This window comes from Myodes glareolus, chromosome 1 (genome assembly GCF_982192425.1).
Source record: "Myodes glareolus chromosome 1, mMyoGla1.1, whole genome shotgun sequence".
NCBI classification, from domain to species: Eukaryota; Metazoa; Chordata; class Mammalia; order Rodentia; family Cricetidae; genus Myodes; species Myodes glareolus.
The window spans coordinates 2603193-2627664 of NC_142026.1; the positions used below are offsets into that span (position 1 = coordinate 2603193).

The 24472-nt window shown below is 39.4% G+C and overlaps 1 protein-coding gene and 1 pseudogene across 1 annotated transcript in view; both read left to right on the forward strand.

The window, feature by feature from the left end:
- LOC148123234 (tRNA (carboxymethyluridine(34)-5-O)-methyltransferase ALKBH8-like) overlaps positions 1-24472 on the forward strand; it is an 85370-nt gene that overhangs the window by 27844 nt on the left and 33054 nt on the right. The gene's annotated exons all lie outside the window — the stretch shown is intronic.
- On the forward strand, positions 13286-13399 carry LOC148123235 (small nucleolar RNA SNORA24; annotated as a pseudogene).

A 24472-nucleotide genomic window follows, 5' to 3' on the forward strand; every position in this document is an offset into this window, starting at 1 on the left:
CTTCCCTTCTCTCCTGACGATTCGCAGGGCCGTGTGACCTCCGGCTTCCTGGAGTCTCTGCTCTAGCTCTGGCTTGAGGGGATAACTTAGCAAGAACCTGGTTCTCTTTGTTATGGTGATTCCACTTGTATTCAAGGTCTTAGCAGTGGGCCCATGCCTGCCTCCCCTAGCTGACCCTGCCCGAGGGGCCGGGAGGCTTTAATCTTCTCCTCCTGCTTCTGGTTGGGAGGAGGCCTTGCCTTTTTGATCCTGGTTGCCCACTGGTATAAATATCTGACTTGAGTTTAATAAAGTTGCCATTTACTCTTGTAGATGAGCCAGGTCTCTTTGTGTGTGTGTCTTCTTTTTCAACCCTCAGGAAATTGTCCCTTCTCGTGGGCCCGAGTTCAGGAAGCGCGCAGCCTGGGTCGGGCGTGGGTATCCATTGAGAAATGCAGACTCCCACACCTGGCCTCTGTGGTTAACTAGTGGCTAGCATTGCACTCTGATCTTCCAGCAAACTTTATTATTATAGCACAAACAAAATATCACCACAGCTTAGTCCTGCTGGACAGGAACCCAGTCATTGTGCTACATTCCCAGCCCTCAAAGACTGATTAAAACATGAGCTGCTCCTTTCCCAGCTCCCGCGGGGCTAGGACTTCAGATGTGTACTGTGGTGTTAATATTGTAAGTATTTGAATTTCTTGTTTTCCTATCTGGCTTTCCACCAGTCTATACATTCTTTAGTAGAATATATCTTTCTTCTTTGTATCTTTTCTCTGAGTTACACTTTCTTTACCAATGTCTACTCATTTGCCAGACTGATGAATGGAAGAAGTGATATCTTAATTATTAATAACTAAGTCTTTAGTGTATTAATGACCTCTGTTGTCCAAGTTTTTGAGAATCCATGTGTTTATGGAAAAGAATGACTTGTATTTGTCTTCCACATTGACCTCTTGAACTGTGAATGGAAAGTGTCCTATTTAAGCAGTTACTCCTGAAACTTTATTTAAAGTCAATTCTCAATGTCATTTAACTTTGATGTTGAGCTATCCTGTTTTAGATTTAGTTTAATTTTGTTGAGTCATATTCATTCTGTTTCCCTCTAATTGAGATTATAGTCCCTTCTAAAAAACCAAACAATCTTTTCACCATAATTATGTGAGACTCCATGCGTGTAGTCTAAATCTACGATGGACGATGAAGTGATATTGTCATGTTTTCTGTCTCAGGAATTCCTGCCCATATTGACACACATTCTGCATTTGAGGATGAGATTATTTCTCTCAGTTTGGGGTCAGAGGTAAGTGCTGAAGCATTTCTTTTTTTTCTTTCTTTTTGTTTTTAAATCAGCTTTTAACCTATTTTACCCTGCACAGTGCCTTGTTTCCCCATATGGGAATATCCATTCTAATTAAAATGAATTAAAATTTCTAAAAGGAAATAACTTTTTTAGCACATTAGTTCCTAAATGACCACCCCTCCTTTTTTTTTTTTAAAGTTGTCATCAGATGCCAGGAAAGTCTATACATTTATTGATACATTTCAAATAAGCAGTTGCGTGAAATATAGATAGATTTTCTCTGGTACTGTTTGGCCAATTTTTGACCTGCCTTTGTTTCATTGTCACCTGATGGCAAACGATAGTCACTGTATGAAGCAGGATAATGAGATAATGACAGAACTGAAATACAAATACATAAACTTCTCATTTATTTATTTATTTGGCTGTTGTGGTTTTAGATGTAGTCTTTTTGGTTTTGGTCTCCTTATGTAGACCAGACTGGCCTGGAACTCACAAAGATCCACCTGCCTCTGCCTCCTGAGTGCTAGGATTAAAAGCATGTGTCACCACATCCGGCCACATGGTAGATCTTTATAATACTTGGGTAACTTGAGTCAGGCCTTTCAGAAATGTTAGCAGCGGATAATTTCTGCCCCGCCAGGTGAAGGAAAAGCCCATGTTTATTCAGTGCTTGCTTTCTCTTGCACTTTGCTTGAGCTGCTATACATGCAGAACCATGCTTTAATGTGGTGAATATAAGCCCCTCAATGAATGAGGGACCAGGCCCTGACTACTCTGATAGCCAGACCTAGTCCCTTGAGGCATGTGGCACAGGCCCTGTCCCTCAAGACTACTCTTACAGTTTTATTTTAATGGCTATTTCTGTCTGGAGATGCAGGTGGCTAAGCTCTACCTTACAGGAAAAAAAAGCCTGTGATCAGGTCACAAAATTCCATTAATTCATGAGTTTGCCCCCAAGATCAGGCTAGAGAATTACAGCAATTCCTGAACTTGCCTCAAGATCAGGTCGCCCTGGAGAGGTCTTCCTCCCCCAAAAACCCATAAGGCCTATGTCCTGTTCAGTTCTTTGCTGCTTTTCTCTCAAGCAGAGGCAAACACCCTCTTGTGTCTTTCCCAAAAATTATTTGGTATTAGGTTTGTTTGGTGGTATGACTTTGGTATTCCTACTGCCAGAATACCTTTCCTCTCAGAGATGTAACACTTATAGTATATACAAGTTTCACATGTACTTTCAGACAGAAATAAAAAAAATAAATCCAAAATAATTTTTGAAATATGAAAGCATCTGACTAGAGTTATTCAATATTTGATGTCTCACCTGAAGGCAAGTACTATTTGCCTCTCACCCTCCTTTCCTCTCCCCTCCTCCTCCTTTTGTCTCTCTCCCCTATATCTGTACAGTTCCCATCTGTATAGCTTAAGTACTTTGGCTTCTTAACTTTTGCTGTATTCTTCTGATCATCTTATTGCTGTGATTAAAAAACCAATATGATTTATTTGATATAGTAAACCATCTTTTCACTTACATATGTAGATTTTTGTATAGAAAGTTTTAGAAATAATGAGCATGGGAGAAAAAACAGTTCTTTTTCCATGTTGCCGATTATTACTTGTAGTTTTAGAAGATCAGTGAGTAACATTCTTGAGTTTTCTTCTCAAAGCTGTGGAATTTAAAAAAAATGACAAGTGAGATCAGCATATCTTCAGCTTCCTAATGTGAACAATGATGGCAGACTACATTGTAGGTCTATGGCCATTGCATACTTCACCTCTGAGTTGTGGAAATACAGTGTTCTTATTCGCACTGACTGTTTAGAGGAAAAGGCTGGTCCTGTAACATTAGACCAGAAGGAGCTTGGTAGATAATACACACTGGTTCTGAATAAGGTTGAAGAAAGGGCAGGGACAAGTGAGCCAGCTTTGTTGCTGTCCTGGGAAACTGTAAGCAAGAAGGTATGTCAAAGGTAGGGGTTTGCTTCTTTCTCCTGGAGAGATTTGCCTCCCTCCCAAGGAAATATGAAATTAAACACTGGAAGTGCTTAATTAAATGTTGTAAGGGAGGGGAATCTTGTGTTTTTTGAACTGAAATCTTGTGGATCAGTATTTCCATTTCTTATCTCTGGAGATGTGCTTTTCATCTGCTGGTGGAATGAATAAGTTTTTTGTTAAAACTTTCTATGTAATAGCTAGGAAGAATATGAGTTATAGTTATTACAGGCACAGATTTTACCTTAAAAGATAGTTTGAGGGGAAGTAAAATTTTGAGATTTTGAAAATTTCAAAATTAACATTTCAGATTATCCTGCTATTCAAAGTAGGGCTCTAAATCTGAACTTTTATTTTACTTATCAAGTGGGGTTATTAAAATTGCTTTCCTGACCAAAAGATTATGGTAGGAATAAAATGAGTTAATCTCATTAAAATGGTTTTCAAACTTGGAGCCATCCATTTAGGTAAAGACCCATCAAGGCTTGTCCACTAGGAGTCTTTGCTTGAAACCATTGTTTTTGGCAGAAAAGGAAGTCCTTATACCCATGACCTGGGTGTAAGCTTTCTTACCCTTGGCACAGCAGCCATCCACAGTTGTTTTTAAGAAATTTCTGATAATTTCTTGTAGTGTACCGTTAGGACCTGTCTGCTTGTGGCAGCCTCCTTTTCTTCCTTCCTTCCTTCTTTCCTTCCTTCCTTCCTTCCTTCCTTCCTTCCTTCCTTCCTTCCTTCTTTCCTTCCTTCCTTTTAAACTTAAATTAATTAATTATTATTTTTTAAAAACTGTCTTTTCTCATTTTACACACCTATCCCAGTTACTACTTTCTCGCCTCCTCCTGCTCCCTCCATCTTCCCCCCACCCCATCCCTATCAGACAGGGTAAGGATTCCCATAGTGAGTCAACAAAGTCTGACATGTAGCTTTGAGGCAGGACCAAGGCCCTCCCCCCCATATTTAGGCTGAGCAAGGTATCCTGGCAAAAAGAGTGGGTTCCAAAAGACCAGTTCAAGCACTAGGGATAAATCTTGGTCCCACAGCCAAAGCTAGTGGCCCCACAGACTGTGCAATCCAAACAATTGTCACCCACATTCAAAGGACCTAGTTTGGTCCTATGCAGGTTCCCCTGCTATCAGTCTGGAGTCAGTGAGCTCCCTCTAGCTCAGGTCAGCTGTTTCTCTTGGTATCCCCATTATGGTGTTGACCCCTTTGCTCATATTATTACTTGTCCTTCACTTTGACTCGTCTCCTTTTTCTTCTTCCATCAGTTGCTGGTTGAAGGTTCTATAATGATAATTCAGGTATTCATCAATCTGATTACAGATTACAGTGGAAGGCCAGTTCAGGTACCATCTCCACTATTATGTAGGGTCTTAGCTGGGGTCATCCTTGTGGATTCCTAGGAATTTGCCTGGTGCCAGATTTCATGCTAAACCCATAATGGCTCCCACAATCAAGTTATCTTTTTCATTGCTCTCCCTCTCTGTCCTTCCCCAGTCTCCAGCATCCTATTCCCTCCTGTTTTCATCCTCCCTCCTTCTCCTCCCCCCTCCCTTTTTGCTCTTCCTTGTCGACTCCCCCCACCCACCTGCACACATCCTGCACGCTCCCCATTTTCTCAGGATAACTTGTCTATTTCCCCTTCCTTGGGGGAATCCATGTATGTCTTTCTTAGGGTTCTCCTTGTTAACCAGCTTCTCTGGGGTTGTGGGCTATAGTCTGATTATCCTTTGCTTTACATCTAATATCCACTTATGAGTGAGTATATAAAATGTTTATTTTTCTGGGTCTGGGTTACCTCATTCAGAATGTTTTTTTTCTCGTTATATGCATTTGCATGCAAATTTCATTGTTTTTTATCACTGAGTAGTACTCCATTGTGTAAATGTACCACATTTTCTTTATCTGTTCTTCTGTTGACATACATCTAGGATGTTTTTAAGTTCTGACTGTTAAGAATAATATCCTTGTGGTATGAGTGTGCATCTTTTTGGGTATATGCCCAAGAGTGGTATTGCTGCATCTTGAGGTACATTGATTCCAAATTTTCTGAGAAACTGCCGTACTGATTTTCAAAATTGCTGTACAAGTTTGTGCTTCCACCAGCAATGAAGGAGTGTTCCCCTTACTCCACATCCTTTCCAGCACAAACTATCATTGCTGTTTTTGATCTTAGCCATTCTGACTGGTGTCACAGAGTATCTTAGAGTCATTTCTATTTACATTTCCCTGTTTGCTAAGTATGTTGATCAATTCCTTAAATGTCTTTTGGCCAAATGAGATTCTTCTGTGGAGAATTCTCTGTTTAGATCTGTACCACATTTTTTATTGGATTATTTGGTATTTTAATGTTTAGTTTCTTGTGTTCTTTGTGTATTTTGGAGATCAGTCCTCTATCCAATGTGGAGTTGGTTAAGAGCTTTTCCCATTCTATAGGTAGCCACTTTGTCTTCTTGACTGTGTTCTTTGCCTTCACTGTTTCAGGTTGTCCCATTTATTGATTGTTGGTCTCTGAGTCTGTGCTATTGGTGTTATATTTAGGAAGTGGTCTCCTGTACCCATGCATTGAAGTCTACTTCCCGCTATCTTTTCTATCAGGTTCAGTGCCAATCATTTTGTTGAGGTGTGTGATCCATTTGGACTTGAGTTTTGTGCATGGGATAGATATGGATCTATTTGCCTTCTTCTACCTGCTGACATCCAGTTATGCCAGCACTATTTGTTGAAGGTGCTGTCTGTTTTCATTGTAAAATTTTAGCTTCTTTGTCAAAAATCAGGTGTTCATAGGTGTATGAATTAATATCTAGGTATTCGATTCAATTTCATTGGTCCATGTGTCTGTTTTGAAAATATCAAGCTTGTTTCATTACTATAGCTCTACAGTAGAGCTCAAACTCAGAGTTGTTGATGCTCCAGAAGTTTGTTTCTTGTACAGGATTGTTTTGGCTATCCTGAGTTTTTTTGTTTTTCCATATGAAGTTGAGAGCTGTCCTTTTGAGGTCTGTGAAGGATTTTGTCGGAATTTTGATGGGGATTTTATTGAATCTGTAGATTGCTTTTGTAAGATTGCCATTTTTATTATGTTGACTCTACCTATCCAGGAGCATGAGAAATCTTTCTGTTTTCTGATATCTTCTTCAATTTCTTTCTTCAAAGACTTAAAGTTTTTTTCATACTAGTCTCCCACTTCTTTGATTAGTGCACCCCAAGATATTTTATGTTGTTTGTGGCTGTTTATTGTAAAGGGTGATGTTTCTCTGATTTCTTTTTCTTTTTCTACTTTTTTTTATTAAAATTTCCACCTCCTCCCACTTCCCTCTCCTCCCCTCTCCCTCCCCCCTTCCCCTCCTTCTCCAGGCCAAAGAATAGTCAGGGTTTCCTACCCTATGGGAAGTCCAAGGTCCTCCCGGCTCCCCCCAGTTCCAGGAAGGTGAGCATCCAATCAGACAAGGCTCCCACAAAGCCCATCCATGCAGTCGAATCAAAGCCCAGCGCCATTGTCCTTGCCTTCTCAGTCAGCCTCCATCATCAGCCACATTCAGAGAGTTCGGTTTGATCACATGCTCCATCAGTCCCATTCCAACTGTCCTTGGTGATCTTCCATTAGATCTGTCCCACCGTCTCAATGGGTGAATGTACCCCTCGCAGTCCTGACTTCCTTGCTCATGTTCTCCCTCACTCTGCTCATCATTTGGACCTTGGGACCTCAATCCAGTGCTCCAGTGTGGGTCTCTGTCTCTATCTACATCCATCACCAGATGAAGGTTCTATGGTAATGTGCAAGATATTCATCAGTGTGGCTATAGGACAAGGCCAGTTCAGGCACCCTTTCCTCTGCTGCTCAAGGAACAAGCTTGGACATCTGGGAACCCCTCTAGAGTCAAGTCTCTTGCCTACCCTGAAATGGCTCCCTTAATTAAGTTATATACTTCCCTGCTCCCATATCCAACTCTCCTTCATCACAATCATCCCATTCCCTCAAGTTCTCCCCATCCTCCCCTTCTCCCTTCTCTCCCCCCATCTCCCCTTATCTCCACCTCACCCCCACCCCCTTGCTCACAACCCATGCCCAGCAATTTTGTAAACTTCCAATATCCAGGAGGATAACTATATGTTTTTCTTTAAGTTTACCTTCTTGTTTAGCTTCTCTAGAATCACGAATTATAGGCTCAATGTCCTTTATTTATGGCTAGAATCCACTTATGAGTGAGTACATACCATATTCCTCTTTTGGGGTCTGGCTTACCTCACTCAGTAAAGCGCTTTCTATTTCCATTCATTTGTATGCAAAATTCAAGATGTCATTGTTTTTTACCACTGAGTAGAATTCTAAAGTGTATATTGCCACACCTTCTTTATCCATTCTTCTATTGAGGGGCACCTAGATTGTTTCCAGGTTCTGGCTATTACAAATAGTGCTGCTGTGAACATAGTTGAACAAATGCTTTTGTAGTATGATTGGGCATCTCTTGGGTAAATTCCCAAGAGTGGAATTGTTGGGTCCTAAGGTAGGTTGACTCCCAGTTTCCTGAGAAACCACCACACTGATTTCCAAAGTGGCTGCACAAGTTTGCATTCCCACCAACAATGGATGAGTGTTCCCCTTACTCCACATCCACTCCAGCACAGGCTATCATTGGTGTTTTTAATTTTAGCCATTCTGACAGGTATAAGATGGTATCTTAGAGTTGTTTTGATTTGCATTTCCCTGATTGCTAAGGAGGTTGAGTGTGACCTTAAGTGTCTTTTGGCCATTTGAACTTTTACTGTTGAGAATTCTCTGTTCAGTTCAGTGCCCCATTTTTTAAATTGGGTTAATTAGCATTTTAAAGTCTAGTTTCTTGAGTTCTTTATATATTTTGGAGATCAGACCTTTGTCTGATGTGGGGTTGGTAAAGATCTTCTCCCAGTCAGTAGATTGCCTTTTTGTCTTAATGACAGTGTCCTTTGCTTTACAGAAGCTTCTCAGTTTCAGGAGGTCCCATTTATTCAATGTTGCTCTTATTGTCTGTGCTACTGGGGTTATACGTAGGAATTGGTCTCCTGTGCCTATGTGTTGTAGACTACTTCTCACTTTCTCTTCAATCAGGGTTAGTGTGGTCAGGTTAATATTGAGGCCTTTTATCCATTTGGACTTGAATTTTGTACATGGTGATAGATATGGATCTACTTTCATTCTTCTACAGGTTGACATCCAGTTATGCCGGCACCATTTGTTAAAGATGCTTTCTTTCTTCCATTGTATAATTTTAGCTCCTTTGTTGAAAATCAAGTGTTCATAGGTTTGTAGATTAATATCTCGGTCTTCGATTTGATTCCATAGGTCAACTTCTTTGTTTTTGTGCCAATACCAAGCTGTTTTCATTACTGTAGCTCTGTAATAGAGTTTGAAGTCAGGGATGGTAATGGTTCCAGAAGTACTTTTATTGTTTTGGCTATCCTGGGTTTTTTGTTTTTCCATGTAAAGTTGATTATTGTTCTCTCAAGGTCTGTGAGGAATTTTGATGGGATTTTGATGGGGATTGCATTGAATCTATAGATTGCTTTTGGTAGAATTGCAATTTTTACTATATTGATCCTCCCAATCCAAGAGCAAGGGAGATCCTTCCATTTTCTGGTATCCTCTTCAATTTCTTTCTTCAAAGACTTAAAGTTCTTGTCAAATAGATCTTTCATGTCCTTGGTTAGAGTTACCCTAAGATACTTTATACTATTTGTGGCTATCGTGAAAGGTGATATTTCTCTCATTTCCCTCTCTGCTTCTTTGTTCTTTGTGTATAGGAGGGCAACTGATTTTTTTGGAGTTAATCTTGTATCCTGCCACATTGCTAAAGGTGTTTATCAGCTGTAGCAGTTCTTTGGTAGAGTTTTTGGGGTCGCTTATGTACACTATTATGTCATCTGCAAATAATGAAAGTTTGACTTCTTCCTTTCCAATTCGAATCCCCTTGATCTCCTTATGCTATCTTATTACTATTGCTAGAACTTCAAGGACTATATTGAAGAGGTATGGAGAGAGTGTACAGCCTTGTCTTGTTCTCTCTAATTTCTTTTCCTGCCCTTTTATCATTTGTGTATAGGAGGGCTACTGATTTTTTTAAGTTGATCTTGCATCCTGCTACATTATTGAAGGTGTTTATTAGCTGTAGAAGTTCGCTCATAGAAGTTTTGGGGTTACTTATATGAACTATCATATCATCTGCAAATAGTGAAAGTTTGACTTCTTCCTTTCCAGTTATTAACCCTTTGAGCTCCTTTAATTGTCCTATTTCTCTAGCTAGAACTTTGAGTAGCGTACTGCATAGATAAGGGAAAGAATGGACAGACTCTTCTTGTTCCAGATTTTAGTAGAATCGCTTTGAGATCCTCTCCATTTGATTTGATGATGGATGTCAGGTTGCTGTGTAATGTCTTTATTATGTTTTGGTATGTTTCTTGTATCCCTGACCTCTCCAAATCATTTATCATGAAGAAGTGTTATAGATTTTGTCTAAGGCTTTTTCAAAATCTAATGAGATAATCATGTTTTTTTCTTTCAGTTTATTTATATGGTGGAATACACTGACAGATTTTCATATGTTGAACCATCCGTGCATCTCTGAGATGAAGCCAACTTGATCATGGTGGATGATTTTTTTGATGTGTTCTTGGATTTGGTTTGCCAATATTTTATTGAATATTTTTGCATCAGTGTGCATGAGGGAGATTGGTCTGTAATTATCTTTCTTGGTTGAGTCTTTGTGTGGTTGGATATCAGGGTTACTGTCGCCTTGTAAAAAGAGTTTGACAATGTTCCTTCTGTTTCTATTGTGTGGAACAATTTGAGTAGTACAGATATTATTAAGCTCTTCTTTGAAGTTCTTGTAGAATTTTACTCTGAAGTCATCTAGCTCTGGACTGTTTCGTTGGGAGGCTTTTGATGACTGCTTCTATTTTCGTAGGGGTTAGAGGTCTATTTAAATTGTTTATTTGGTCTTGATTTAATTTTTGTGTGTGGTACCTATCCAGAATATTGTCCATTTCCTCTAGATTTTCCAATTTTGTGGAGTACAGATTTTTGAAGTATGACCTAGTGAGTCTTTGGATTTAACAGTGTCTTTGCTATGACCCCAGTTTTATTTCTGATTCCATTAATTTAGATATTCTCTTTTTGCCTTTTTTGTTAGTTTGGATGAGTGTTTGTCTGTCTTGTTGATTTTCTCAAAGAACCAGCCCTTTGTTTCATTGATTCTTTGTATTGCTTTCTTTGTTCTATTCTAGTGATTTCAGCCTTCAATTTGATTATTTCTTCTTGTCTATTCCTGCTGAGCGAGTCTGCTTTGTTTGTTCTAGGGCTTTCAAATGTGCTGTTAAGTCGTTAGTGTGAGATTTCTTCACTTTCTTTATGTAGGCGTTTAGTAATATGAACTTTCCTCTATGTACTGCTTTCATAGTGTTCCATAGGCTTTAGTGTGTTGTACATTAATTTTCGTTGAATACTAGGAAGTCTTTAATTTCTTTCTTGACCCAGGGGTGATTCAGTTGAGCATTGTTCAATTTCCCTGAGTTTGTATACATTTTACAAATTAGTGTTGTTGAAATCTAACTTTAAGCAATGGTGATCTGATAAGATGCGGAGGCGGGGGTACTCCAACTTTTTTGTATCTATTGAGGTTTGCTTTGTTACTGAGTATGTGGTCAGTTTTAGAGAAGGTTCCATGAGGTCTGAGAAAAAAGTGTATTATTTTGTATTTGGGTGAAATGTTTTATAGATGTCTGTTAAGTCCATTTGTATCATGACATTTGTTAGTCTCTTATTTCTTTGTTTAGTTTCGTCTAGCAGTCCTGTCCATTGGTGAGAGTAGGGTGTTGAAGTCTCCTACCATTAGTGTGTTGGTTTGATGTGCAATTTAAGCTTTAGTAATGTTTCTTTTATATATGTGGGTGTTCTTGTATTTGGGGCATAGATGTTCAGAATTGAGATTTCATCTTATTGGATTTTTTTGTGATGAGTATGATGTGTCCTTCTCTATCTTTTTTCATTGATTTTAGTTTGAAGTCTATTTTGTTAGATATTAGAATAGCTACACCCTCTCGTTTCTTAGGTCTATTTGATTGGAAAACCTTTTACCAACCCTTAAAGTAATATCTGTCTTTAAGGTTGAGGTGTGTTTCTTGTATGCAGCAGAAGGATGGATCCTGTTTTGATATCCATTCTGTTAACCCGTCTCTTTTTATAAGTGAATTGAAATTGAATCCATTGATATTAAGAGATACTAATGACCAGTGATTGTTAATTTCTGCTATATTTCGGTGATAGTTTTCATAGGTTTCACTTCTTTGGAGTTTGCTGGTATGAAGTTTGAGATTATCAATTTCCTGTGTTTTTGTAGGTATAGCTAACTTCCTTGGGTTGGAGTTTTCCTTCTAATATTTTCTGTAATACTGGATTTGTGGATAGATATTGTTTAAACCTATTTTTGTCATGGAATATCTTGTTTTGTCCAACTATGGTGATTGAAAGCTTTCTGGGTATAGTAGTCTGGGCTTGCATCCATGGTTTTAGTGTCTGCAGCACATCTGTCCAGGACCTTCTGGCTTCATAGTTTCCATTGAGAAGTTGGGTATAATTCTGATAGGTCTGACTTTGTGTGCTATTTAGCCTTTTTCTTTTGCAGCTCATAATATCCTTTCTTTGTTCTGTATGTTTTCTGTTTTGATTATTATATGGTACAGCTACATTTTTTTGGTTCAGTCTATTTAACATTTTGTAAGCTTCTTATACCTTCATAGGCATATCCTTCTTTAGGTTGGGAAAGTTTTCATCAATGATTTTGTTGAATATATTTTCTGTGCCTTTGAGCTGGAGTTCTTCTTCTATCCCTATTACTCTTAGGTTTGGTCTTTTTTACAGTGTCCCAGATTTTCTGAATGTTTTGTGTGAAGGATTTGTTGGATATAATATAATAATATAATATAATCTGTTTCCTCTACTGTATCCTCAACTCATGAAATTCTTTCTTCCATCTTTTCTATCTGTTGACTAAGCTTGCATCTGTAGTTCATGTTCGTTTACCCAGATTTTCCATTTCTAGAATTCCCTCAGTTTGTGGTTTCTTTATTGTCTCTATTTCAATTTTCAAGTCTTGAACTGTTTGAACTGTTCACTTGTTTGGTTGGTTTTTTTCTTTGTTTTCTTTAAAAGGTTTATTTATTTATTCCATTTTTTTTCCTCCATTTCTTTAATGGGATTTTTCATTTCCTTTTTAAGGGTCTTTAAAATCTTCATAAAGTAATATTTAAGGATGTTTTCTTCTGCTTCTTCTGCGTTAGAATTTCAGGTCTTCCTTTTGTAGGACCTCTAGCTTCAGGTGTTGCCATATTGCTCTTTCTGTTGTTGAATGTATTTTTGTGTTGGTGCCTACCCATCTCTTCCTCCAAGGGGTGCAGGTGGGGCCTATGCTTCAGGAGGGTCTCTCTTCCTCCAATTACTTCAGATGGGGCTTGTTGCTTAGATGGTTACAGATTTTTCTCTGGGGGACTCCTCTCCGTTTACTGTCTGGGCCAAGGCTCTGGTGGTCATAGGTGCAGTGAGGAATCGTTGCAGGTAAGAGGCAACTGCACCAGGGTCTTTGGGGTTTGGTGGTTGGGGCTGGGGCATGGGATGTTCCTCTGTGGGCTTGGACCTGGACAGCAGGGCCCTCTTGCTGGGAACCCAGATACTCACCTCTCCATGGCAGTCAGTGCCAAGGCTCCAGTAGTCAGAGATGTGCTGTGGGATGGTTAGGAGTGAGAGGTGTCTCCTTCCAGGCCTCAGGCTTTGACAGGTGGAGGTTGGGTTCAGGATATGCCTCTGGGCATTAGAGTCTAGAGAGCAGGGCCCTCCAGCAGGGAAGCCAGATACACATCTCTCCAGGGACAGTCAGCTCCAAGTCTTTGGTGGTCTCAGATGTGGTGGTACATGGTTGCTGATATGGGGAGGCGCCCAGATTTTTGGGTCTTGTCTTGGGGTTGGGAGTGGGGCACAGGATGTGCATCTTGGAACAGACTTATTTTGGGGCCACTGAAGAGCAGATTCTTGTTTATTGCCAAAACTGTCACCATTGAGTTGGTATCAGATTCTAAGTTGCACAAGTGACCTGTACTGTGAAGAAAGGATGGGATGTCACATTATTGAGCCGATTCTCAAGACAATCATGAAAATGTTTCAGTTCCTAAAAGGTAGTGTATAGCTGCCTATAGAATAGCATATAGAAGTGTTCCCTTTACCCCACAACCTCTCCAGCATAAGTTGTCATCGTGTTTTTGATCTTGGCCATTCTTACAGGTGTAAGATGGAATCTCAGAGTTGTTTTGATTTGCATTTCTCCGATGACAAAGGATGTTGAACATTTCCTTAAGTATCTTTCAGCCATTTTAGATTCCTCTTTTGAGAGGTCTCTGTTTAGGTCTGTACTCCATTTTTTTATTGGATTATTTTTTCTTTTGATGATCAATTTCTTGACTTCTTTGTATATTTTGGAGATCAGACCTCTGTCTGATATGGGGTTAGTAAAGATCTTTTCCCAGTTTGTAGTGGAAATGCAAGCTGGTCCAGCCCCTTTTGGATGTCAGTGTGGCGATTTCTCAGAAAATTAGGAAACAACTTTCCTCAAGACCCAGCAATACCACTTTTGGGTATATATCCAAAGGATGCTCAATTGTACCAAAAGAGCATGTGCTCAACTATGTTCATAGTAGCATTGCTTGTCATAGCTAGTACCTGGAAAGATCCTAAATATCCCTTGACCAAAGAATGGATAAGGAAAATGTGGTACATCTACACAATAGAATACTACACAGCAGAAAAAATAATGACATCTTTAATTTTGCAGGAAAATGGATGGAACTAGTGCTACATCCATGGCTGTCTCGCCAGTGTAGCAGAAATGCTGACTAGGCAGGCAAATACTGCCAGAGGATAGGGATCCGCGCTCCTCGGAGTTGAGTCCCTGGCTGCCCTGTGGCAATCAGTTGTGGTGTAATGCCACCTGAGTTGCCATTTGTACTGACTCGACCTAGCTGTCCTTGGAGCCATATGTCTGTCTTTTCCCTTGTCTGTGTGTTCTTTGTGATTCTTGCACATTGCTAACAGATCAGACTATTCCAGGCAGTTGCGGATACAAACAAAACTGCTGAGGACATTTTTGAAATCTGCTCCACTATTAATTAAAACCTTAAAAAAGTAGCCAGTTCTGGGAATTGCCAGAATCATCATCAGGACAATTCCTTGATGATGTGGAACAAAGGGAGTTAATTTTACTAGGAAAAACCTTAGAGGCTTTAGGCATTTGCCTGAGAAATATGTACAGTTGTAAATAGAAGGCCTATGAAACCTTTCTTGTGGGAAGAAAAAGACCTAGCCTAAGCTGACAATATCTGAGCCTGAGAATTGAGAAGGGAGGAGAGTTGAAGTTAGTGATATAAAGTAAACTTCAGAGATATTGAAGACTATGTATTAGAAATTTCCTAGCAGAAAGCTTTCCCAGGGAGATAGTAGCCTTTTTTTTCTCACCCAGGCACACAAGGTCACTTAGCTTAAACCAACCAGCCACCTGCAAGCTGATAAAGATGGTCTAGCTCAAGGGCAGTGATCTCTATGAAGGCAAGAGGAGAGAGTTTGTTTTGTAAAGTGTGAGAGAGCAGAAGTCCTTGTACCCAAGTCAAAGCATCTTCAAAGATTCTTTTTGTAAACTATTTTATGCTGTTCTTTTCTGTTTTATGATCTGATGATGTATGCCTTTGCCAAGTTCTTTGATTGTAAAAAAGAAATATATAATCCTGCACTGAAGTAAGTAAATAGCAGCAGCATTTTCAAAAATACATTGAGAATGACTGTCTGTCAATTTCCTCCGCCATATCCTGATTTCTCCTGTGCCTTTGCCCTGATTCCCTTATGGTCTGAGTGGCTCCCCTGAGCCAGTCCGTAGCAAACTAGAAAACATCATTCTGAGTGAAGTAACCCAGACACCGAAAGACAGTTGTCACATGTACTCACTCATAAGTGGTTTTTAAACATAAAACAAAGAAAACCAGCTCACAAATCACAATTCCAGAGAACTTAGACAACAATGAGAACCCTAAGAGAGACTTACATAGATCTAATCTACATGGGAAGTAGAAAAAGACAAGATCTCCTAAGTAAATTGGGAGCATGGGGACCTTGGGGGAGGGTTGAGGGAGGGGAGCAGAAAAAAATGTAGAGCTCAATTAAAAAAAAAGAATGGCATACAGTACCTATAGAATACCTATGACTGCTTTATATAGTATAGTATGTAGCTGCCTATTGAATAATGTGCAATGCCTTTACCAGCTCACTGTATCATTGAAATAAATTTTTTAGCTACTTCATTGTTTTATTTTTTTAATATCATTGTTTTGCTTGTTTTTTGCTGTTTTTTTTCTCCCCACCTAAAATCCAAGAGGCTATATAATATCAGTTTTTCTCCTTTTAAAGAAATTCCTGCCTGATCAGCAGGGGCCCTGACTTCTAGCAGAGGGCCATCGGAGGGGTGAGTGTCCTTCGGGCCGGGGCAGGGTCCCAGTGAGGAGGAGCTTGGGCATTCCCCGACCCCATAGACGCCCAGGTCGCCCTGCAGTGCTGGCTACCCCCTCCCGCCTGCCATCCCAGCTCCCATCCAGGTACGAATTCCTATATTTCTCCCTTCCCCCTGGGGCCATAAAATTTCCCCAGCTCAGCTGCCTTGCGAGCTGGGCCTGGGCTGTAGGCGCATCCCGGCTGGAGGCAGTTGCTGGGTCTGAAAGGCCTCCCGGAGGACAGGTGGACCAGGGGCCAGCTCAGTCACATTCCTGACCAGCAGGGGCCCTGATTTCTAGCAGAGGGCCATCGGAGGGGTGAGTGTCCTTCGGGCCGGGGCAGGGTCCCGGTGAGGAGGCGCTTGGGCATTCCCCGACCCCATAGATGCCCAGGTCGCCCTGCAGTCCTGGCTACCCACTCCCGCCTGCCATTCCAGCTCCCATCCAGGTACGAATTCCTATATTTCTCCCTTCCCCCTGGGGCCATAAAATTTCCCCAGCTCAGCTGCCTTGCGAGCTGGGCCTGCATTGTAAGCACATCCCGGAAAGAGGGAGTGCCTGTGCTTCATTAGCCTGCCCGAGGAAAGGTGGGCATTCTGTCAGTGAAGTCCCTGCCCAAGAAGGGAACCTGACCCGGTAACAGAAGTTCCAATAGAGAACATTTGAAGTAAGAGATGGGCAGACGCCAAGGCAAGACCTCATCCAACAATCTGAAAAACAACATGAAAACACCAGATCCCAACGACCCTACAATAGAAGGACTTGAACACCTTAACCCAGAAGAAGTGGAAAAAAGTGCCATTATGAAAGCAATAGAGTCCCTTAAACAGGATATGAATAACTCCCTTAAAGAATTGGATGAGAAATATAACAAAAAGTTTGAAGAAATGAATATAGAATTAGATGAGAAATATAACAAAAAGTTTGAAGAAATAAGTAAATCTGTGAATGAGACCTTGAGAAACCAAGAAAAAACAATCAAACAAGTAAAGGAAACAGTGCAAGAATTGAAAACTGAAATGGAGGCAATGAAGAAAACACAAACCGAGAACCGGCTGGATATGGAAAACCTAGGTAAACGAACGGAGACTACAGAATCAAGCATAACCATTAGAATACAAGAGATAGAAGAACGAATCTCAGACTCTGAAGATACCATAGAGAAAATAAATGCTCTGGTCAAAGAAAATGGCAAATCCAACAAATTCTCTTCACAAAACATTCAGGAAATCTGGGACACAATAAAAAAACCAAATCTAAGAATAATAGGGATTGAAGAAGGAGAAGAACTTCAGATCAAAGGCCCAGAAAATATATTCAACAAAATTATAGAAGAAAACTTTCCCAACCTAAAGAATGATATTCCTATGAAGGTTCAAGAAGCATACAGAACACCGAATAGACTGGATCAGAAAAAAACATCCCCTCGCCATATAATAATCAAAACACAAAACATACAAATTAAAGAAAAAATTTTAAGAGCTGCAAAGGAAAAAGGTCAAGTAACTTATAAAGGTAAACCTATCAGGCTTACACCGGACTTCTCTATGGAAACCATGAAAGCCAGAAGATCCTGGATAGAGGTACTGCAGAAACTAAGAGACCATGGATGCAAACCCAGAATACTATACCCAGGCAAGCCAGCTTTCACTATCAATGGAGAAAGCAAAATATTCCAGGATAAAAACAAATTTAAACAATACGTAGCTACTAATCCAGCCTTACAAAGAATATTAGAAGGAAAATCACTACCAAAGGAATCCAACATTCCCAACACTGCCTACAATAACTCAAAACATCTAGCGACCATTCACAAGCACAAATCAAAGAAGGAAAACACATACATTCTACTACCTAAAAAAAAAAAAAAATGACCGGAGTCAACAACCACTGGTCATTAATATCACTTAATATCAATGGACTCAACTCACCTATAAAGAGGCACAGACTTAGAGATTGGATACGAAAACAGGATCCAACATTCTGCTGTTTACAAGAAACACACCTCAACCACAAAGACAGACATCTACTCAGAGTAAAGGGTTGGGAAAAGGTTTTCCAAGCAAATGGACCTAAGAAACAAGCGGGTGTGGCCATTCTAATATCTAACAAAATTAACTTCAAACTAAAATCAATCAGAAGAAATGGAGATGAACATTTCATACTCATAACTGGAACAATTCGTCAGGAGGAAGTCTCAATCCTGAATATCTATGCTCCTAATATAAAGGCACCCACATATGTAAAAGAAACTCTTCTAGAACTCAAGGCAGCCATCAAACCACACACACTAATAGTAGGAGACTTCAACACTCCTCTCTCACCAATGGACAGGTCAATCAGACAGAAACCAAACAGAGAATTAAGAGATTTATTGGAGGTATTGAATCAAATGAACTTAACAGACATCTATAGAACACTCCACCCAAATAGGAAAGAATGTACCTTCTTCTCTGCAGCTCATGGAACCTTCTCGAAAATTGACCACATACTGGGTAACAAAGCAAACTTCCACAGATACAAAAAAAATATTAGTAACTACCTGTGTCTTGTCAGATCACCTTGGACTAAAATTAGAATTCAACAACAATGCTTCCCCCAGGAAGCCAACAAACTCATGGAAGTTGAACAGTCAACTACTAAATCACCCCTGGGTCAAGGAAGAAATAAAGAAAGAAATTAAACTCTTCCTTGAATTTAATGAAAACAAAGACACAACATACTCAAACCTATGGGACACTATAAAAGCAGTGCTAAGAGGAAAGTTCATAGCACTAAGTGCCCAATTAAAGAAAATGGAGAAAGCACACATTGGAGACTTAACAGCACACTTGAAAGATCTAGAAAAAAAAGAAGCTGATTCACCCAGGAGGAGTAGAAGACTGGAAATAATCAAACTGAGGGCTGAAATCAACAAAATAGAAACAGAGAAAACAATCCAAAGAATCAATGAATCAAAAAGCTGGTTCTTGGAGAAAATCAACAAGATTGACAAACCCCTATCCAAATTAATCAAATGGCAGAGAGAGAACATGCAAATTAATAACATCAGAAATGAAGAGGGGGACATAACCACAGACACAGAGGAAATTCAGAGAATCATTAGATCTTACTATGAAAGTTTATATCCCACAAAGTTGGAAAATGTAAAAGAAATGGACATTTTTTTAGATAAGTACCATATACCAAGGTTTAACCAAGAACAGGTGAACAATCTAAATAGACCTGTTAGTCGCGAAGAATTAGAAGCTGTTATCAAAAATCTCCCTACCAAAAAAAGCCCAGGACCAGATGGTTTCAATGCAGAATTCTACCAGAACTTCCAGGAAGAGCTAATACCTATACTCCTTAACGTATTCCACAATATAGAAACAAAAGAGTCATTGCCTAACTCCTTTTATGAAGCTACAGTTACCCTAATACCAAAACCACACAAAGACACAACCAAGAAAGAGAATTACAGGCCAATCTCACTCATGAACATCGACGCGAAAATTCTCAATAAAATACTGGCAAACCGGATCCAAGAACACATTAGAAAAATTATCCATTATGATCAAGTAGGCTTCATCCCAGAGATGCAGGGCTGGTTCAACATACGCAAATCTATCAATGTAATCCATCATATAAATAAACTGAAAGAAAAAAAACCATATGATCATCTCACTAGATGCTGAAAAAGCATTTGACAAAATTCAACACCCATTTATGATAAAGGTGTTAGAGAGACTGGGGATACAAGGATCATACCTAAATATAATAAAAGCAATATACAGCAAGCCGACAGCTAACATCAAATTGAATGGAGAGAAACTCAAAGCCTTTCCACTAAAATCAGGAATGCGACAAGGCTGTCCACTCTCTCCATACCTATTCAATGTAGTGCTTGAAGTTCTAGCAATAGCAATAAGACAACATAAGGAGATCAAGGGGATTCGAATTGGAAAGGATGAAGTTAAACTTTCGTTATTTGCTGACGATATGATAGTATACATAAGTGACCCCAAAAACTCTACCAAAGAACTCCTACAGCTGATAAACACCTTTAGTAACGTGGCAGGATACAAGATCAACTCCAAAAAATCAGTTGCCCTCCTATACACAAAGGATAAAGAAGCATAGAGGGAAATCAGAGAAACATCACCTTTCACGATAGCCACAAATAGCATAAAATATCTTGGGGTTACTCTAACCAAGGAAGTGAAAGACCTATTTGACAAGAACTTTTAGCCTTTGAAAAGAGAAATTGAGGAGGATACCAGAAAATGGAAAGACCTCCCCTGCTCTTGGATTGGGAGAATCAACATAGTAAAAATGGCAATTCTACCAAAAGCAATCTATAGATTCAATGCAATCCCCATCAAAATCCCATCAAACTTCTTCACAGACCTTGAGAGAACAATAATCAAGTTTATATGGAAAAACAAAAAACCCAGGATAGCAAAAACAATCTTATACAATAAAAGAACTTCTGGAGGCATTACCATCCCTGACTTCAAACTCTATTACAGAGCTACAGTATTGAAAACAGCTTGGTATTGGCATAAGAACAGAGAAGTCGACCTAAGGAATCGAATAGAAGACACAGATATTAACCCACAAACTTATGAACACCTAATTTTCGACAAGGGAGCTAAAGGTATACAATGGAAGAAGGAAAGCATCTTTAACAAATGGTGCTGGCATAACTGGATGTCAATCTGTGGAAGAATGAAAGTAGATCCATATCTATCACCATGCACAAAACTCAAGTCCAAATGGATTAAAGACATCAACATTAATCCGTCCACTTTGAACCTGATAGAAGAGAAAGTGGGAAGTAGTCTACAAGATATAGGCACAGGAGGCCACTTCCTAAGTAGAACCCCAGTAGCACAGACAATAAGAGAAACAATGAATAAATGGGATCTACTGAAACTGAGAAGCTTCTGTAAAGCAAAGGACACTGTCAGTAAGACAAAAAGGCTGCCTTCTGACTGGGAGAAGATCTTCACCAACCCCTCATCAGACAAAGGTCTGATCTCCAAAATATACAAAGAACTCAAGAAACTAGACACTAAAACTCTAGTTAACCCAATTAAAAAATGGGGTACTGAACTGAACAGAGAATTCACAACAGATGAACTTCAGATGGCCAGAAGACACTTAAGGTCATGCTCAACCTCCTTAGCGATCAGGGAAATGCAAATCAAAACAACTTTGAGATACCATCTTACACCTGTCAGAATAGCTAAAGTCAAAAACACCAATGATAGCCTATGCTGGAGAGGATGTGGGGTGAGGGGAACACTCATCCATTGTTGGTGGGAATGCAAACTTTTGCAGCCACTGTGGAAATCAGTGTGGCGGTTTCTCAGGAAACTGGGAGTCAACCTCCCTCAGGACCCAGCAATTCCACTCTTGGGAATATACCCTAGAGATTCCCTAACATACTACAACAGCATTTTTTCTACTATGTTCATAGCAGCACTATTTGTAATAGCCAGAACCTAGAAACAGCCTAGGTGCCCCTCAATAGAAGAATGGTTAAAAAAGGTGTGGAACATATACACATTAGAGTTTTACTCAGCAGTAAAAAACAATGACATCTTGAATTTTGCATGCAAATGGATGGAAATAGAAAACGCTTTACTGAGTGAGGTAAGCCAGACCCAAAAAGAGGAACACGGTATGTATTCACTCATAAGTGGATTCTAACCATAATTAAAGGTCTTTGAGCCTATTATTCGTGATCCTAGAGAAGCTAAATAAGAAGATGAATCTGATGAAGATTATTTAGCTATCCGCCAGGAGGTAGGAAATAGACAAGAGTCCCAGGTAACCTCGGGTGCATGGGGGGTGAGGTGGGAGTGTTGATGGAAGGGGAGAGGGTTAGAGAGAAGGGAGTAGGGGAGGAATGGGGAAAGCTCGGTGGCCTGGGATGGGGGGGGAGGGAGGAAGGATGAATATGGGATCAGGGAAGAATATATTTCAACTAAGGGAGTCATTTTAAGGTTTACAGGAGACTTGATTATATATGGGATCCCAGGTCCAAGGAGAGATCCCCCAGATTGTTCTCTGGACAGAGGAGAGGGTGCCTGAACCGGCCGTGGCCCATAACCATACTGATGAATATTTTGTTTATTACCATAGATCCTTCATCTGGCGAAGGATGGCGATACAGACGGAGACCCACATTGGAGCACCGGACTGAGCCCCCCAAGGTCCAAATGAGGAGCCGAAGGAGGAAGAACATGAAAAACGAAATCAGGACTGCGAGGGATGCTATCACCCACTGATACAAGGGGACGGATCTAATGAGAGTTTACCAAGGCCAGTTGGACTGAGACTGAACGAGGACGTGATCTAACCAGATTTTCTGAATTTGGCCGGATTCTCTGAATGTGGCTGGCCCAAAGTCTTTCTGAAAAGCCATTGACTATGATACTGGGATTTGTTTCCTCTGCATATACTGGATTTTGGGGATCCAGTCTGTTTGGATACTCACCTTCCTGGACCTGGAGGGAGGGGGAAGGAACTTGAACTTCCCACAGGGCAGGAAACCCTGACTGCCCTAAGGGACGAAGAGGGAGGAGGAGAGGGAGTGGGGGGAGGGGAAGGGTGTTGTGAAGAGGGGCGGAAATGGAAACTTTTATAATTTAATAAAATTTACTTTAAATAAAAAGAAAGAAATTCCTAAGATGGCTTTTAATTCTTAAATGTTCTAGCCCAAATTGTTCCTATCATGTTTTTCCTCATTTTACTCTAAGTCATATTTCAATGCCTTAATTTTATCATTATCCTTAGAGTATTTTTAAAGTCTCATAGTATTTCTAAAAAATTAATCTGAAAACTGTTGTCAGATATGTCTGTTCATACATTAATCCTAGCACTCTTGAGACTAAAAGAAGTAAATTGCCATGAATCCGTGGCCAATGTGGCTTATAGAGTGAAACTTTGCTACAAAACTAAATCCAACACAAAGCAAAACAAAACTTGAAATAGTAGTGTATATCTTATAGAGAGCTAATGTAGTCTTGACTTTTTGTCTGAGCTATTTGTATTGCTTTTACAGTTAAACTGTAGTCACCTTAAATGCTTTTGTACCTCAGAAAAATATACATACATTTTTGATATGTATTCATGTGAGGATACTTAAAAGTAAGTAAGACAAGCACAATTACACTAAGTTTGTATCTCAGATAACATGATGTTTCCTGAAGGTTAGTTCATGCTCTTTTGCTTAAGGTCTAGCTTATTGAGCTACCAGCAAGGGGTAAGATGCCTCAGGACATGTGAGAATAATAGACACACTGCATAATTACTTAACGTTTCATTTAAGTTATTAAGGAAGTGCAACCTGTCTTTTGTTGTTAGGTGTGTTTTAAGCAATGCCCTTACCATAAATTTCTTTGTGATAATGAGCTAGGAGTAGTGGGCAGATAATCAGTTCAGCAAAAACCATGAGGACTTGGTCATCTAAGGATGACAATAAACATTTTATTATAAATTAAAATTTGACCAGGACATAACTTTGAAAAATGAAACTAAAAATCATGGAGATGGTTGATTTTTTCCCCTCTTAACAATATTTAATTTATGTAATAATTACTATTTTTTATTTTTAATTGTTTTTATTAAGCTATATATTTTTCTTCAGCAATGAAGGAATGTTCCCTTTACCCCACATCCTCGCCAACATAAACTGTTGTCAGTGTACTTGATCTTGGCCATTATTACAGGTATAAAATGGAATCTCAGGGTTATTTTGATTTGCATTTTTCTGATGGTTAAGAATGTTGAACATTCCCTTAAGTGTCTTTCAGCCATTTTAGATTAATCATTTGCAATTCTCTGTTTAGGTTTGTACCCCATTTTTTTTACCCGATTATTTTTTTGTTTTAATGACCAATTTCTTGAGTTCATTGTATATTTTCAAGGTCAACCCTCTGTCCGATGTAGGGTTGGTAAAGATCTTTTCCCATTATGTAGGCTGCTTTGTCTTGTTGACCATGTCCTTTCCTTTACAGAAGACTTCTTTCAGGAAGTCCCATTTATTAATTGTTTCTCTCAGTGTCTATGCTACAGGAGTTATATTTAGGTATATTTAGGGACTGGTCTCCTGTGCTAAGGCATTCAAGTGTACTTCCCACTTTCTCTTCTATAAGGTTCAGTTTGATAGTTTTATGTTGAGGTGTTTGATCCATTTGAACTTGAGCTTTATGCGTTGCAGTAAATATGGATCTATTTTCATTCTTCTATATGTTGATATTCAATTATGCCAGCATCATTTGTTGAATATGCTTTCTTATTTCCATTTTATATTTTTAACTTCTTTCTCAAAAATCAGGTGTTCATAGTGTGTGGATTGATATCTGGGTCTTCAATTCAGTTCCATTGGTCCCCTTTACTCTGAGGAGATGTATCTCTCTTTGAGGTTGAGGCATGTTTATTTATGCAGCAGAAGAATGGAGTCTGTGTTTGTATCCAGTCTGTTAGCCTGTGTCTTTTTATGGGTGAGTTGAGTCCATTTATATTAAGGGATATTAATAACCAGTGATTGCTAGTTCCTTTCATATTAGTTTTCATTGCTAGTGATGTTGTGTATGTTTTTCCCTTCTTTGGGATTTGCTGCTATGAGAGCATCTATTTTCTGTTTTT